Source organism: Periplaneta americana, chromosome 1, assembly GCF_040183065.1.
Source record: "Periplaneta americana isolate PAMFEO1 chromosome 1, P.americana_PAMFEO1_priV1, whole genome shotgun sequence".
In the NCBI taxonomy this organism is placed as follows: domain Eukaryota; kingdom Metazoa; phylum Arthropoda; class Insecta; order Blattodea; family Blattidae; genus Periplaneta; species Periplaneta americana.
Genome location: NC_091117.1, coordinates 135,132,726 through 135,140,912, shown reverse-complemented (window position 1 = coordinate 135,140,912; position 8,187 = coordinate 135,132,726). Strand labels below are relative to the sequence as shown.

Genomic DNA, 8,187 nt, shown 5'->3' with positions numbered 1-8,187 from the left:
ATTTTTTTATCATAATAGTCCTCCTTGACCCGGTGTGTTTTAATAAGACTCGTCTACTGAGGCATTTGGATTGTTATGATCATTATTGTCTATCATTATTTGTTAATATCAGTGTAGTATTTTTTTTTGAACTGGAAGAGGATTGTATTTATAATATGGTGGAATGTAGTAAATAGAATATGTTTGCTGCCATCAGAATAGATAGTTTCACAGTTGATTTGGTGGAAGGCGAGAGTCTGGTATTCGGAAATTGTACGACGCTGTTGTTACCTCGTATTATTATTATTATTATTATTATTATTATTATTATTATTATTATTATTATTATATCTACAAATGACGTAGACCTGTGTATAATATTTTAGACAAATTGAAAATTGTCCAATAATGTAACAGGTATCCAAAATTACAGTTTTCTGAGAAAATGAAAATATGAGTTCTGCTTCCACTGGTCAATAAGGGGTTATGTATGAGTTCTGTTATAGATAGTATTATTCGACGGGTGATTGTTGCAGATTCCACAAACTTATTGCTGAACCTTTTTTTCATTAATTTATGTGGCATTTAGGCTTTTGTGTAGCGAAGGTACTGAATATTAACATCATTCCGTCAACATTTCTGCATTCGCTCATCATTTCATAGCATTGCCCGAATGTCGGCTGGCGACGCATGGAAGGACTGCTTTAGAGAGGAGTGAGCTTTCCTGTTCAAATCCTGGATACGCAGCGAACCTTACTGTAGTCAGCCGGTGTGGCTTGAAAATGAGCCTAGGTCGAGGTTTAGCGCAGTAGATTTTCTAGGTCGCAATGCTGAGCCGTAGTGTCCCCCTGCCGAAAATTAATTCAGTTACCTTCATATACTTCACGGTGAACCTCATGTTCCATACCGCTCAGAGATTGTCCTAGCGTCTTCTAGGTCTTCTCACATCAATATCGAATATTCGAATATAAGTGTTGATTTTTTCTACAACTATTCCGTTAAGCGTATTAGCTAAATTAATTTTTCTGTGATTATTACACTTTTTACTACGTCATACTACTCTTGACCAATAAAACGGTACTAAAAGAAATGTTTCAACCAATCATGGATGTTTATTGCTACAATTTTATCACTTCCCTAGCATTTATTTATATCACTTCCCTAGCATTTGTTTGTATCACTTCTCTAGCATTTATTTCTTTGTTTGCCAACAATTCAAATTGCAAATTCTTTACGGTACTATAAAACATGCTTTGCTACCGTCATTTGTTTCCCGCATAGATACTCAACTGAAAATGGTGGCTCCGTCCAAACGTTTTGGTGAAGGTAACACTAGTGAAATGGAATTTTAGTAAGTCAATTAATATATATTTTATTGTATTAGAGTAGTTTATTTCTTCTAATCTTAATATACTTTCTTCTGTTTTTATCACCTCTCTGGCATTTGTTTCTTTGTTTGCTAACATTTCAAACTGCAAATTCTTCACGGGACTATAAAACATGCTTTGCGATTGTCAATTGTTTACCGCATAGATGGTTAACTGAAAATGGCGGCTCCGTTCAAACGTTTTGGTGAAGCTAACATTAGTGAAATAGAATTTTAGTAAGTCAATTAATATATATTTTATTGTATTAGAATACTTTATTTCTTCTAATCTTTATATAATTTCTTCTAATCGTGTAATAGTCAATTAAATCCCACTCGAGTTTTTATTTTCTCTAGATACTGTAAATCAAAACCTCCAGTGAGATTATTGTTGATAAATTTATTGTCGCTTACTGTATTTCTTGTTTTAGGAGACTTTAAACTCATAGGGAGTTATGTATGCCAATGAGTTTGTTTTAAAGACACTATTGTGATTATTGTTGTTATGATCGAATTATTTAACATTTTGATTTTTCTCGACTGCTGAAGCTAATAACCTCTTTCTAAATCACAACAATAAAATTACTTCTTAATCATGTATTCTTTAAATCATGCATATTCAACATTCTGACTTAGTCATTGTACCAAGAAGCGTAGGATAAATTATGACAGAACAGAGACATGTTACTTCCTAGCAATTCAAGGACCATCGATGACATGTTAATTACATATTACGTCATAAATAAATAAAGGACGGTAGTCAAGTATTTTTATGCATTCCACTGCTTAAAGATGCTGAGAGGGTTTCACAAACATTCTCTAAAACAGGAAATACCAACGCTTTTGCCGGGACTGAATATCCCTGCCATCGCATTTGCATATCATAAAAATATGAATTATTTTAATATTTATGTGTTTAATATGTTTCAAGTATTAAGTAATATAAACAATAAGTTTCAATTGTGGTTATACTAAGAAACTAGAAGGTATAGAAATGGAATAACTCGTTTGAAGAATATTTGTTCAAAAGTCTGAGGAGTCGACCAGTCCATTTGAGTTGGTAAACAAAAAGATTGCAAGATTAGTCCAATATTTTAAAAACTAACTTAGCGTCTTTTCTTAACTATCTTGAGGTTCGGCTTATGGAAGTAAGATTTCTCAAGACAATGGCTCATTAAAGAAAGTAGAAGATTTTACGAATAATTATCTGAATCAACTTTTTAATACACTTAATTGTGGACTCAACATTAAATTTCATCCTAATTTCAGAGTGTAAAATGTTACCTTTCATGGAGTTAGTTGCGTTTAAAAAGGGCGTATCAGTTACTATGGCTGTTTGCGCCCTTATCTAAAATCCTTCACTAAACAGAAACACAATACAATAACCAGAACACTTAAAAGAACTAAAAAGCGTTGTCACGGTCCATTCATCGATTTCTGTATGGTTTGAAGTAAACATTTTATTCTGTGGTTTTTTAAATTTATTTTCTTTCGTGTTTCCTTTTTACTCTCACATCCATAAAGCAAATGGGGACCTTACAACTGATTGAGTTTTAAATTTTAATTATATATGCCATTTCATTATTTAGGCGTTATGATTATATTTTCCACTTATGCCATCTTACACTATTGTTGGTATTTTCTTCTTTCTCCTTCTCGTTTAGGCAGTGAGCTGGTATCATGGTTAGAAAGTTACGTGTAAAGATTTTCTACTTTAGGTGTATAAAATACGTGTAACGTACTGTAATTAATGCCATAGCCTAAATGTAAAAAAATGTAATAAATCAGAATTTAATTTAATTAAAATGAATAAACAGTGTTACAATGATCCTCAAGGCCCCAGGCTAACATCGCCTAGTGCGTGGACCTACTGTCGGCTAATAAAACGCACTTTCCATTTCTAGCCTTTGCAACAATTTGCTCCCGGAAGAAATTTGGGAAGTCGTTCAAGGAGCATGGGAAGAGATCTCGGAAGGACTCTTGTTATGTGGTTGCGCTAATGCGGTCCTATGCTCGTCCAATGAAATTGGCAATAGACGCAGGAGATCGCTGGGAACGTTATCAAACATTGCAGGTTAAAGCAGGCCTTATCAGTGCTATGCAATACTTGATATTTATTACATTAAAATTCTGAATTCCTCTAGACGATGGGGAAAAAAAAAGTAAAATAATTTTCCAAAATTTCGAACAAATGAACGTGATGCGTGTAGTTACAAATCGTTTTCTCTACGTTTTGAGGTGGTAAAACATAAATGAGAGCGACTTCTTTGCTGTATGGGTGTCTCTTTCAAAACCCTCATTTCGAAAGATACCGTGTACAATATATGCTTCTAAATATAACTATAGTAATAAATAAGTACTCAGAGAGGACTTAACAGTTGGTACAAACTACTTTCCTATGGTTTGTGTTGGAGAAAGCAGGAAGATATTATTTACTTGTAGTCGTCCAATTTTGGTGACAGTTGTCGGTTAGCAGGCTGTTTTCGCTTCCAGACATCATCAGTCGCTTTTCTCCCTTCGTAAGTGTACGTAATTAATTTATGATGAATAATTAATGATTAAAACATAAGTTTAATTATTGGCTATAGAGGAAATAAACCTCAAAACATATTACTTAATTTCCTAAAATCATCTCACCATATTTACTAAAGCGTTCAGGACGTTACACACAGACTTCCTGTAACAAATTAATTGTTGTCTTACTTACTTACTTACTTACTTACTTACTTACTTACTTACTTACTTACTTACTTACTTATGGCTTTTAAGGAACCCGCAGGTTCATTGCCGCCCTCGCATAACCCCGCCATCAGTCGCTATCCTGAGCAAGGTTAATCCAGTCTCTACCATCATATCTCACCTTCCTCAAATCCATTTTAATATTATCCTCCCATCTACATCTCGGCGTCCCCAAAGGTCTTTTTCCCTCCGGCCTCCCAACTAACACTCTATATGCATTTCTGGATTCGCTCATTCGTGCTACATGCCCTGCCCATCTCAAACTTCTGGATTTAATATTCCTGAGTATGTCACGTGAAGAATAAAATGCTTGCAGTTCTGCATTGTGTAACCTTCTCCATTCTCCTGTAACTTCATCCCTCATAGTCCCAAATATTTTCCTAAGTGCTTTATTTTTAAACACCCTTAACCTCTGCTCTTCTCTCAATGTGAGAGTCCAAGTTTCACAATCATACAAAAAAACTGGTAATATAATTGTTTTATAAATTCTAACTTTCAGCTTTTTTGAGAGCAGACTGGATGATACAAGCTTCTCAACCGAATAATAACACGCATTTCCGATATTTAATTATATTAATTTATTTAATTATTTATATTAATTGTTATCTATGAAACCTAAATATCCTCTGCATATTGCTTATTTTCTCTGAGTGATAAAAAGAAAATTTGAAGAGCTAAACGTCAAATTTTCTTATTATTATTATTATTATTATTATTCTTCCACGCTTTGTGAACTAAATCGAGAAAAGAGTTCAGATAAGGATTTAGACTTTTAAAATGTAGAAGTGAAAGAATCAAAGTCAGGATAGGAGAAGAAATGTCAGAGGGAAGTCGAATAGGAAGAGGAGTGCGACAAGAATGCCCTTTATCACCTACCTTGTTTAACATCTACTTGGAAGATTTAGTGATACTGTAGGCTAGTAGGAACATAAAACGCATAAGATTTGCTGATGATATGGCGTTGTTAGCAAATGAGGAGACAATACTAAGGGACGTGCTACTGGAGCTAAATGACAGCTTGAGCAGTATGAGATGAAGATAAATGCAAACAAGACGAAAATCACTGTTATCGGAAGAAAACTAGAGGAGATAAACTTGCGAATTCGAAACGAGGTAGTGGAATTAGTGAACAGCTTCAAATACTTGGGGTGTGCTGTAAACAGTAAGATGAGCTGCTGGAAAAGGAAGGTTTTAAAATAAAAAAGGAGCGTCTTCTGCGGACCTCTGGAAAAAGAACTAAGAAAGAGACTAGTGAGGTGCTTTTGTGTGGAGTGTGGCATTGTATTGGCAGAAACATAGACATTATAATACGACGAAGTGAAGAGAAGCGAATAGAAGCATTTGAAATGTGGATATGAAGAAGAATGGAGCGTGTAAAATGGACAGATAAAATTAGAAATGAAGCTGTGCTAGAAAGAATGGATGGAGGAAGAATAATACTGAAACTGATCATGAAGAGAAAGGAATTGACTGGGTCACTGGCTGAGAAGAAACTGTCTACTGAAGGATGTACTGGAATGAATGATGAAATGATAATGTTATGTTTTATTTAACGACGCTCGCAACTGCCGAGGTTATATCAGCGTCGCCGGTGTGCTGGAATTTTGTCCCGCAGGAGTTCTTTTATATGCCAGTAAATCTACTGACATGAGCCTGTCGCATTTAAGCACACTTAAATGCCATCGACCTGGCCCAGGATCGAACCAGGAATGATGAATGGAAGGAAAGTTCGAGGCAGAAGAAAACATCACATGATAGACAACATTAAGATCCATGGATTGTATGCGGAGACTAAGAGGAACGCGAAAAAAAAGGAAAGATTAGAGAATGCTGGGTTTGCAGTGAAAGACCTGCCCTTGGTCAGAATATTATGAATGAATGAATCTATGAGTGAAAATAGTGTGTTAATAAAAATTGTTATTAAATTGAAATAATTCGATCAAGCCCAAGTTTGACGTTTAATATAAATCTAAGAGTGTTACTTTGAATCGAGGTAACCTTTAATGCTAGCAATAAGTGGAAAAACAAGAATCATATTATACCTATGCAATGCAACGGGTCGACTTATTTTATTTAGTGTTTACTATCCACATGCGCGCTGAGAAAATTATCGTTATGGTGTTTGTTTGCGGGCGATTGAGAAACATTATTGTAATTGCTCTATGAGTGATATCTGTTATCTAAGCTTAGATCGGGGACTGCATTGTCATTTGACCAGTTTTTATATTTAACATTACTTACTGATGTATGGACGTCAATAAGGAGAGTTAAAGATCTTGATTGCCTTCGGTTTCACTCTTTTTCTACCCATTTATAACACTGCGGCCTTATTTTGAGACTAACTTAACTCATTTTACTTCTCAATGCGGATATTCACTAGAGTCTGCTAATTATACGTAGCGATGTTCAGGTTTATAGTCTTAAATATTACGAATACAGATAACGACAAGAGTAGAGATATACCACAGCCTTGCAGGCGAAAAGGCGTAACTTCCGTATATAAATTAAACCCACAAAAAGAGGCGTATCTGCAACTTCTTTAGTTTAGGAGCAACGACATGAAAAGTTTTTGACTTATTTCCAGTAGAGGACTCCAACATGTGACATAACTCAAGGTACGGCTATGAGATACGGAATGAAATGGATTGAAATGAAATTTCGCGAGGGGCCACTACAGCCAGCACTGCGACCTTCCAAGACCTATTGCGCATTTCCAAACCCACACTGGCTGACTACACTAAGGTTCGCTGTGTACTCTAGTTTCGAGTATTTTCTCCATTCGTTCCTAGTCCATCCCCCTCCGTGCGTCGCCAGCCGGCGAGAACGCGGAGAAAAAACCCCAACTGCGATCTTGTCCGCCACAAAGTGTCACCAGCGAATAGGGATCATAAAGAATGGACACTGAGCTAATTTTCCTGTGTTTTGTTTCTCTGTGCGCCAGCGGGTAGTTCCACTTTCAAGCGCTAGAGGTAGTGTAATCGAGCATACGCTAACATAATAATTGAGAATAGAGTTGAGACACAGGATCCAAACATCGCCTACCTCATTGCATAATCCAGTAACGCTTTGCTTCAAATAAATTCAAGTTAACAGCTTTTCCTGATTTCTCAGTGACAAACTAGTTGTAATAATAATATTTTATATTTCAGATGTCATAAATTATATTATAAAATAATATAATACATTGAATAATTTCAAGGGAAAAATTGTTCCGGGGTCGGGTATCGATCCCGGGAACTCTGGTTGAACGTACCAGCGCTCTAACACTGAGCTTCCCGGGAACTCCATCCGACACCGTCTCAACTTTTCCCTTTATATCCACACAACTCGCGTGGGCTGACGAAACGCCAGAGACCCACAACGAGTGCACACAATCTCTGTGTGACTTGGAATTGTGGTTTTCTGTTAACGTACACAGTAACGTAATATATTATGCAAATCTAGTCTTTCAGGTGAAGCTCCCTGTAAAGCAGATTTGAATAATTTCAAGGGAAAAATTGTTCCGGGGCCGGGTATCGATCCCGGGACCTCTGGTTGAACGTACCAGCGCTCTACCACTGAGCTACCCGGGAACTCCACCCGACACCGTCTCCTTGAAATTATTCAAATCTGCTTTACAGGGAGCTTCACCTGAAACACTAGATTTGCATAATATATACGTTACTGTGTACGTTAACAGAAAACCACAATTCCAAGACACACAGAGATTGTGTGCACTCGTTGTGGGTCTCTGGCGTTTCGTCAGCCCACGCGAGTTGTGTGGATATAAAGGGAAAAGTTGAGACGGTGTCGGGTGGAGTTCCCGGGTAGCTCAGTGGTAGAGCGCTGGTACATTCAACCAGAGGTCCCGGGATCGATACCCGGCCCCGGAACAATTTTTCCCTTGAAATTATTCAAATCTGCTTTACAGGGAGCTTTACCTGAAAGACTAGATTTGCATAATACATACGTTACTGTGTACGTTAACAGAAAACCACAATTCCAAGTCACAAATAGATTGTGTGCACTCGTTGTGGGTCTCTGGCGTTTCGTCAGCCCACGCGAGTTGTGTGGATATAAAGGGAAAAGTGGAGACGGCGTCGGGTGGAGTTCCCGGGTAGCTC

At 36.8% G+C, this 8,187-nt stretch overlaps 1 non-coding gene across 1 annotated transcript; it reads left to right on the top strand.

The window, feature by feature from the left end:
* Positions 1 to 7,884: 7,884 nt before the first annotated feature.
* Positions 7,885 to 7,956, top strand: TRNAN-AUU (transfer RNA asparagine (anticodon AUU)). Its single transcript has one exon. It is a non-coding gene; the product is annotated as a tRNA-Asn (tRNA).
* Positions 7,957 to 8,187: the final 231 nt, after the last annotated feature.